A 9,801-nucleotide genomic window follows, 5' to 3' on the forward strand; every position below is an offset into this window, starting at 1 on the left:
GGAACAATGGCTATAGATGTGTGGCTAAGGACACGTCTTACCTGTGCACGCTGATGGCTTTCGTTTGCCGTTGGCCATTTCAGCCGTTCTCCCAAAACAAGCCTTGATCAGTTTCAGTGGCATCATCTTTAAAATGGCTCAGCAGCGTTCAAAAATATTAACTCATAAATTAAATGACCCAGAACTATATCTGGAGGGATCGTGTTTATTCTAACGATGACTTAGGAATCATATAAAGTTACTGTCCTGACAACTTTGGCAGCGACCACAGTGAAAGTGGCAGACTCTCCTTCCCTACTCTTGGCTTTAACCACTTTTTAAAATTCAACACTAGGTACCAAAAATCTCCCACCAGCCAGGAAGTTGAAGAACACTGATAACTGTCCAAAAGTAACAAAACTCAGTCTTGAAAGTGAGGGATTTAAACTAATGCGCCCATCCCTAGTCCAGGTCACCTGCCCAGGTTTGTGCCTGAGTCACCTAGACACGAGTAAATTCATATTTACTTTCATATTTATTTTATAAAGGAAAAGCTAAATTCTCTAATGTTATTACAGCATCAAGAGATACTCCTGTCCCCACGTATCTCCCTGCATCAGTTTTTCTTAACTGTTCCTAAAACTTAATGGGCAATAATATATGTTTAGTGAAGAAAAGAATTGAAGAGTGAATAGAAGGAACATAGGAAAAAAGAAGAATCACTATTCACTATGCATAAACACAGAAAGCAGTAATTTTCATATGCACTTAAAATCTCTCCATGAAACAGGAGAAGTTTTTTCTCCAGCCCATCAGAAAATGTTGATAACATGTTACATGATACAGTAGGGGAGGAAAACTTTCCTGAGAGCCATTTTGCTTAGATTATTTTATTTAATTCTCATCACTTCCCTGGGAGATTCTTGTTATCTCTGTTTCACAGATGAGGAAATTGAAGCTCACAGAGATGAAGTATTTTACCAAGGTCACCAACTAGTAAGTGATGGAACCCCCAGACTTAAAGCCAGCTCTGTCTGACCCCAAACTCCGTGTGCCCTCTGTAGCATCCTTTATTGTGCTGAAGTAGAGAAATGTCTCCTGCACAGTGAGATTACCACATTATTTGTATTGAGGGAAGGAGAACAAATTCATTATTTAGAAAACAAGTTTTAGTCCCCTTTCAAAGATACAGACCCCAAAAGGACAGAAGATTAGGGCTTCTCTAGAAGTCCCAGGTGACATCAATAAAAACTCAAAACTCCCAGCTTTCTTTTGTCCAGTAAATCACATTGATTCAAACACTTTGCAGAGCTCTGACGCAGACAAGAGGCTTTGAAATTTTTAAGTAAGGTGAATATGATGTTTAATGAAAGTATTCTTAAGTCTCATATGGAGAGCATCTTTGGTGCCATTGTAAATATTAATGAAATGTAAAATAGTTACTAGAACACAGTGATCAATAATGCAGCTTTGAGTGGGCAATCATAAATCATGTTTTTATTAGTGGTAAGAAATTTATTTTATTATTTAAATCCATTAAAGAATGACTTGAACACTTTGGAATGCTGGTCTTAAAGATCTGTCTGTGTTACCCTGTTTGAGGGGAAGAAATGGCCTCACTTATTTTTATACAACATTGGAACTCACACATTGATTTTTATGTATAACTAGCCACAAAGTCCTTTTTTTTCTTTTCCTGCTTTTATGGGACACTGATCATGCCTGTAGTTCAATGGACTAAATGCTATGAATTGTTTTCAAGTAGGGTAGCGTACATACTCTAACACGAGCCTTGCCTTAAAGTCTCTATTGTGTGCAGGGTTAGGAGGATGCTGATTTGTAAATAATGATAGTGAGAAACAACCACTGGATCATTTAAGCAAAGATATTCTAACACAAATAGAAACTAGTTCTGCAGATGACTTTGCATATGTAAGACTCCCAAATTGCCTAGATTTGACTAACTGTTGGGCATGGTAGGGAAACAACCTAAGTCCACTGTCATGTTAGGATGAAAGAACAAAGGTAATCAAATTATCTAAGTTTTTCTCTATATAATAAGATAATGCCGTGCAGTGTCATAGTGAGGATTAAATAATGCAATGGATAGACAATGCTAGGGAGGGGTGGGAGGGATAAATTGGGAGTTGGGATTGGCAGATACAAACTACTATGTACAGAATAAACAACAAAGTCCTACTGTACAGCACAGGGAACTATATTCAATGACTTGTAGTAACCTGTAATGAAAAAGAATATAAAAAAGAATAGGTTTGTGTATATATACATATATATATATATATATGATTGAATCACTATGTTGTACACCAGAACCTAATACACGATTGTAAATCAACTATACTTCAATTTTTAAAAAATCTACAAAATAAATAAATAAATAAAACTCTAGGGAGTTCTGATAAGAAGCCACGGCAGTGGTTGTGGTTGCTGTTGTTGGATTACTATTTTGCCTTTTACAATCACCTCACAGCCCTCATTCGGTCCCTTAACCCATCAGTCAGGATGGTGCGTGCAGTGACTCAGGGTCTCTGGAAAGACATCACAGGGAAAGACAGAATTGCTGCTCTAAAAGGGGCCACAGTCCAGAAAACCACTCAGGAAAATACGAACACTACAACACTTTCTTACATTTGGGGTGGTCAAAAATTCCCAATTCCATTCTCTCATTACCAGTCCCTAAAAACTAAGAGAATAGTACTTAAAACACAAGAAATAGGCTTTGGGAAATGAGTGTGCTTAGAAACGCAAACTTGTTTTCTTAAACCTATAATTCAAAACAGTTCCAAATGGAGGATCTGCAAATCACGTGCAGGAATAAATTGCTTTCTTTCAAGGCCAAGCCCCTTGATGTGGTGACCATCTGACAGCAGGCTGCTGATAGGGTCCTTCCAAAGACCTTGTCCTTCTCGGTCTCTCCGCAGTGGCTCATCACTCAACACAGAAACTGCACTGAAAGGTGGACCCCTAGGCCAGTCAGGATCACTGAAAGGCTGGCCATATTGGGTTCCAATGGAGACATGACTTAGATTCATATTCAAGCTGGTCCAGCATGCAGACTCAAAATTTTCTCCAGAGTCTGTCCAACCCACACATATCTCAGAAATTTCTCCTCCCCTCTCGTCTCCCCAGCTCCCATCCCTGCCCACAATATTAGATCAGGATGACGCTTGATCCAAGCAAGTACGTCAGATCTACTCTTTCAGGGGCTTGGGTCAGTTAGCTATGCAGAGGGGACATGAAAGGTCATACAGACTCGGGCAGTGGGAAAGCTATTGCAGGTGGCCGTGGTAACCACCTGCAAGTTGATGAGGGGATCAGAAAATGGATCTGCAGATAAAAAAAAAAAGAGATGAAATGAACATGAGAAGACAAGGAGAAAAGATGCAGTCTTCCAGCGATTTTCCAGTTCCTCGGAGGCCCAGCTGTCCTTCTTCTAAGTGTGTTTCTGTAGGATTCCTTCATATCCTATAATAAACCTCCTATTCTCTTGAGCTTCCTTGAAAGGATTTCAATTCCCAGACACCAAAACTCCCTGGCCAAAACATTCTCCAGCTACTCTGGCAGGTTATTTTGAACTAACCATCTCCCGGCCCCAGTCTCCCAGAGGTGTCAATCACATTTGACTTTAGGGAGTGCCCAACTGGTAGCAGTTCTATTGGTTGTTGATGAGAAGTGGGAAAGATGCAGACACAGAAACTCGTGAGAAGTAAACAGTGAGTAACACTGAAGTGAAGATCAAAGTTCTGTCCTGCCCTAAACAAGAAGTTGGGGCACCGCCTTTGAAATGCAGATTGTCATTTCACATCTGCCTTGGGTCGGGGCTTCGGTTGTTTCAGTAACATTTGGAGTAAGAACTAAAGGACTCCTGGTGGCTCAGTCACATTCCTTTATTCTAAAAGGAAGACTGCCACAAGTTGACCCCCATACACACACGCACACACACACGCTGTTTTATCTGCTTTAATGGATAACAAGTCTCTATGGTACTCAACCACTGTCGGTAATTAATAAGAAACTCTTCCCTAAAGAGTAAACAGAATCATTCATGAATAAACACTACCACAAAAGGGACCTAGGGCACCACAAGAGAAGGAAGAGATTGATTTCAAAGTAGAAGGGAAAAAATTGTGTGGCTTTTGTACCCCCATGGAATGTGAAGATAGAGTGTGGTTCAGTGGCTTTCCTTTTCCTTGGACTTGGAATCAAGTAGCTTCTTATTTGGAAGAGTGAAGAGACGAGGGCATAAAGAGAACCATATGACAAGAAAATGACAAAAGCTCTAAGAGGAGGACAGACAAAGAGGTGTGGTGCCCTGGAGAGGGAAGGTACTACTTTCACATGGGAAACGAACAAGGAGGACCTCAAGATAAAGGGCAGAACCAAAGGAATCTTTGGGGGCAAACTAGTGGGATTACAGAACAGACACTGTTTGGACTGCAGAGCCTTGACAGGACTGTTTGGAGACAGTGCCTCCCGTGACAGCCACCAGAGGAAGCTGGACGTGGTCATCACACAATACGTGTGTCTGTGGCCGTATCTACTCTGGGAACCAAGGATTGAGTACCTGAATATAGTTGTTCACACTTCTAGGAAAGAGAATAGGAAATGGGTGACTCTAGGAGATAGGGGGAGAACGAGTGGGCTGTGGCCGTTTTCCTGGGGATGGTGCAGGGCGTGGAGGAAGGGGCGGTGGTGGGGGGGGGGGGGCGGGTAGCGATCCCAGTTCTCAGATGCCGCACATCCCCATAGACCCTTCAGGCTTCCCCCAAAGCACCTGTGTGTTTATGTGGCCGGAGGAGCAAGACTGGGAGAAGGTGCTCTCCTGCTGGTCAGTGAGCCAATGGGGAGATTCTTTAGAAGTGTCCCTGTGGTTGTCTGTGCCTGGAACCCACAGGGTTCGCCAGTCCAGGACAGGTATTTTGCTTGGTGTCTGGGTTCCCACACTATAGGGCTTCCACACAACATGTAACACACGCATTCAGGCTCCAGGGGTCATCACGTGCCACCGAGCAGGGGTCTGACTCTCTCTCAGTTCACTCTGTTTGCACCCATGATCCAGGGCTGGGAGCCCGCGTCTGTGCCATTCCTGGGATGAGGGTGCAGACTTTCTTGTTCCCGTTCAAGAGAATCCTTTTGGTTCTCAGTTTTGTCCTGAGAAACAAGTCCTGGCTCCCTCTGACTCATGAGACCAGACAGCTGCATTTCCATGTCAGTTTTAAAACTGTCTCCTCTAAGGCATGCGTCTGCTGTGTGTCACCACGGGCCACAGCTCTTCCCCAGGACGGCCCCCTCCTTACTGCTGCTTCTCAGTGCTTCCCTCTCTTGCTTTTGAATTCAACCAGGTATTTTACATTCTTTAACTTGTAAAGCATTTTTATGCATTAAGACTGGGGTGGAGGATGTCCCACATAATCTCAGTGTACCATTTTGGTTGAAAGTCCTCCTCATCTAATAAATGGCAGAGCTGGGTTTCAAATCTAGGTATTCTGTGGCGATGGAGGATATAGCTCAGTGGTAGAGCACATGCTTAGCATGCACAGGCTCCTGGGTTCAATCCCCAGTACTTCCATTAAAAAAATGAATACACCTAATTACCCTCCCCCCCCCCAAAAAAAACCCCAAAGAACAAACTATCAAATCTAGGTATTCTGAATCTAAAATCAGGGAGCATGTTTTATTGTAGCATATTTTTCCCAGAGCATCTCAATCAGGTTGAAAGATTTAGCCAGAGTCTTCATACAGGAAAAATAGAGATAAACGTACAGAACTGTTACACCCAAAGTCTATTACAGGTTAAAGCCATACATATGAGAAGGTTTTAGAAAATTGCACAGAATGAAACTGCACTAGACTGGGATATTCTAGAGACTGAGCCTGACCTTCTGAATTTGGCATTGAAGGCAGCTTGCCTCCCCCAGTGCTCCCCTGTGTGAACAGGGGTCTAACCCAGCCTGCTTATCCCTACATCCTTTTTTGGCCGTAGCAGAAAGGAATCACTGCAGGCAGGTGCTGTTTCTCATAAACACATCATCTCTTCTCATCGGGCTGTGCACATATGCACACACACTTGCCCCAGCGCAAAGCCTACAAGACGACGTTGAGAGCGTGGGCTTTGCTTTGGGAAGAAATGAAGCTTGTCATGAAACCTGGTACGTCTGCAGGGACAGGCTGTGGAAAAAATGCGAGCCACCGATACTCCCAGAAAAAAAGAAGGAGGCTTGCTCGCGCCCGTTGCAACCCTCAGGGAGGCCACCTGCTGTTCTTTACACCAGGGTTTCGTGTAGCAGAATCTCATCACAAACACAGCTGGATTGATTATCCAGCGTTTCCATTTCCACCAATGCCACCTCCTACAATGCAAGTGACTGAGTAGTGACTGAGTATTGATTTTACTATGTATCAGTTAACTGGTTTGGTCTGGAAGTGGACTGCTTGGTTGATTTTCCTGTTTCTAAATAATTTAGGCAGTTAAAACCTGCCTCTGAAATCTCCTTTATGCATACGTAGATATATATATATATCTACCTATATATATATATAGGTTGACTTGAATTAAGAAACACTTATCAAATACAAAATATAAAAGCTTGGGTGTTGGCACAAGCTTGGGTTTCTGTCAAGGCTGTACATCTTGTTGGCTGAACTTTCTTGGGGAAGTTACTTAACTCCTAGCCGCAGTGTCCCGGCCTGTAGATTGGGATGATAAGCCCCATTTCCTCGGATTACTGTGGGGATTATGTTAGTTCCTGGATGCAGAATGTTTGGTGTGGATCCCGATGCGGAGTTCAGGTTCACTAAGAATCAATCTATTGCTGCAATGGTTACAAAACTGAAACTGTCTCACTGCAGAGGAGTCTCTCACAGCATGACGGGTCAGGGCTAGGCTCAGAGCAATCCCACAACAAGTCACTTGGAGAAGGTGAGGTTGGGATGCGAAGCCAATGATTGGCCGAGAGAGTTGCACAAGAGAAAGTGGGCAAGTGAAAACCGGATCGCAGGCACCCCGGCTGGTGACTGAGCTGACATTGCTTGAGTCAGTGCCCTGAAGCCCATGTGGTTAGCTGTTGACAGAGAAGAGAATTCCTTGTCCCTCTAAGATGCGAACCCCCAAGAGGTTCCCTGGAAGAGCCATTTTTGGACTGGCTGCTAGAACCGAGCAGTTGGAGCCAAGATTGCTTTTCTGGGTGACGATAGCCCAGTAAGGAGAGTCAGCTTGGAGTCGGGCTAAGGAGATTTAGATTGTTGTCATTGATGGAATTCCGGCTAATGAACTCTCACACCGCAGGACGTGGTCTAGACAGATCAGGAGACATGTGACCTAAAGGAAACCACCCCATCTTTGGCCTCTCCGGTCCACCCCCCAGAGCCCCTCTCTGGTTTCCCACACACAGTGTTTGTTCCTCTGGGCACTGCTTCTCAGGAGGCTGGGAAAAAGGAGACTGGGTCTTCCAAGGTTACCACACTTATCTCTCTTCCTTCGCTGTGCAAACAACTTGTGTGAAGGCCACCCAGATTTCTGCAATTAAAGAGAAGCTTGCAGGAGAGGGTATGGCCAAGGCTGTTTCATATTCTGCCAAGTTGAGGCTCAAGTTGCCTCTGTGGGAGAACTCCCCTGCCCTTGCTAACTAGGCAGCTGCCTGTCCCTGGGGCAGGGGGGTGTGGGATCGGGAGCTAGGGTCCCAAGTCGCTTTTCCTGCCTCGGTACAATGTTCTGAGCTCAGCCAGAGTCTGCTTATAGACCACAAGCTGAAAGTGATTTCACATTAGCAACGGGGATTCCAACAGGGAAGAATCCAATAAAACTCGGTGACCTGTGGCGGCGGCTCTCAGAACATGAGCCGGCCTCGTTGCATCGGCATTACCTGGGAAATGGTTAGAAAGCCAGTTCTTGGGCTCCACCCCATTCCTGCCTACTGATTCAGAAACTCAAAGGATTTGGTCCAGGAAGTGTTTTAAGAAAGCCCTCCAGGTGCTCCTGACACATGCTGAAGTTGGGAACCACTGGCTTCTGGAAACCCTGGCTGTGGGAATAAAGAAAATCATTCTAGAGTCTTATGAAAACCAAAGTGTAGCTAGAGAGGTATGCTTGTCCCCTTCCCCACCTACCACTCCCCCAGAATGATGTAAGAAAGGAGGGGCACGTGGAGGGAGGCGATGGTTTGAACAGAGCAAGTAGACGACGGGGACACACCTGGGCCTATGTGACTGGTGGTTCGTGTCTGTTTTCATTTGTTCGGTTATTAATTGGTGCTTTCAGTGCCACATAAAGGTTCCTGGTTATCCTTCAGGAATAGCCATCTCATGCACAGGATTCTCAGACTGGCAAGGCGGGGAGATGATTCAGGACAGGCAAGGAAGCAGAAAGGGGCACAGCCACACCTCTGGTCCTAAACGTCAATATCAGACGTCAGCATATCCCAGGGAAAGGGCTCAGAGGAGAAGACGGGCTGAAAAGGGAAGAGAAGCAGAGAAGGAAAATAGAGGGAGGAGTAGACAGTCCCACCCCAACATGTGCGGGGCCAGGGGCCAAAGGACACACCAAGATCTATAGCCTGTATGTTTGATTTTTTTTAAGTTATAAATTAATTTCACATCAATTTTTTAGTAAAACATGTAATAGCCTCCTCCCTTGACAGATATATCTTCATAGCAAACTAGAAATCCAGGGTTGGTAAATCTAGGATTCTTGGACTCTTCCAAGATCCAGGATGCAACAATGCAAGGAGAATGGGCACCCATCCTGGCCACTGGTCCAGGACCCCACTCCCTTCTTTTTCCATCCTGGCTCAATCACCACGCCACCAGGGGCCTCACTCGTAGACACAGACACACCGCCAGTAAGTCTGAGCTCCAGCTACACCCCTTGCAAATAGCTTTCCGTGGTTACTACTCGGACCTCAGATGAACACCTTAGCCCCAGAGGCTGGACCCAGAGAAGATGCCCATGAAGTCTCTGCAGATAGACTCGGGGTTATTGCAGCAGAGAATTCTGCCTGAGTACTTGGAGCATGGTCTTAAAGAGAGGAAGGTGCTAGGTGAGCATGACCCCTTTGGCATGTGAATTCTTCATCCTGTGGGGAGGCAGAAGTAAAATAAGAGGTCCCCTGAAGCATCAGTCCAGGAGAGGGGCCATCTCGCTCAGGCCTAAGGGTGGTGACAGAGAGAGAAGAGGAGGAAGGGTAGTAGAAGTAAGAGAAGGAAGGAAATAAGATGATAAAGACTTTGTAAGAAGTCCTTCAAAATGTGGCTTCTACTGTTACCCAGTTGTGATGGATCTGATATTCTTCTGGGCATCAAGCTAGGATTCTTCCTCTAGATTGGACGAACCACTCAAACCAGGGGGGAAATGTCAGTGCCCATGCCTGGTTCCGGTTTTGTTCCTCTGCCTGCATTCCTACTCAGAGGCAGGGGACACCAAATTTTCCTGTGATAATAACTGTAGATCCATAATAATTTCCTGTACTGCACACTGACAATAAGGAAGGAAGCGCGGAAGGAAGTTATGATCACAGAGCAGAAGTTTCTCTGGATGAAACAAAGAAGTATTTCATTAGATAAACAACTGAAAAGCAAGTTTACACAGAAAATTGGTAACTTGATGCAACTCTGGGGGCCTTATGATGTGGGCTGCTTGCTACTTGGCTTAGCTTCTGATGTTGCAAAATTTTCGTTTGTGAGGGTTTCCAGGGCTAGCTGTTTTGATGTAGATTGCTTGAGTTTTGTTGGTTGCTTTTTAGTGAAATATGATGCGTTTCTCCGGGAATGTTTCATTTCCTGGGGCTGGGAACGCCGTGGGGTTAG

The sequence above is a fragment of the Camelus bactrianus genome, chromosome 3, assembly GCF_048773025.1.
Source record: "Camelus bactrianus isolate YW-2024 breed Bactrian camel chromosome 3, ASM4877302v1, whole genome shotgun sequence".
In the NCBI taxonomy this organism is placed as follows: Eukaryota; Metazoa; Chordata; class Mammalia; order Artiodactyla; family Camelidae; genus Camelus; species Camelus bactrianus.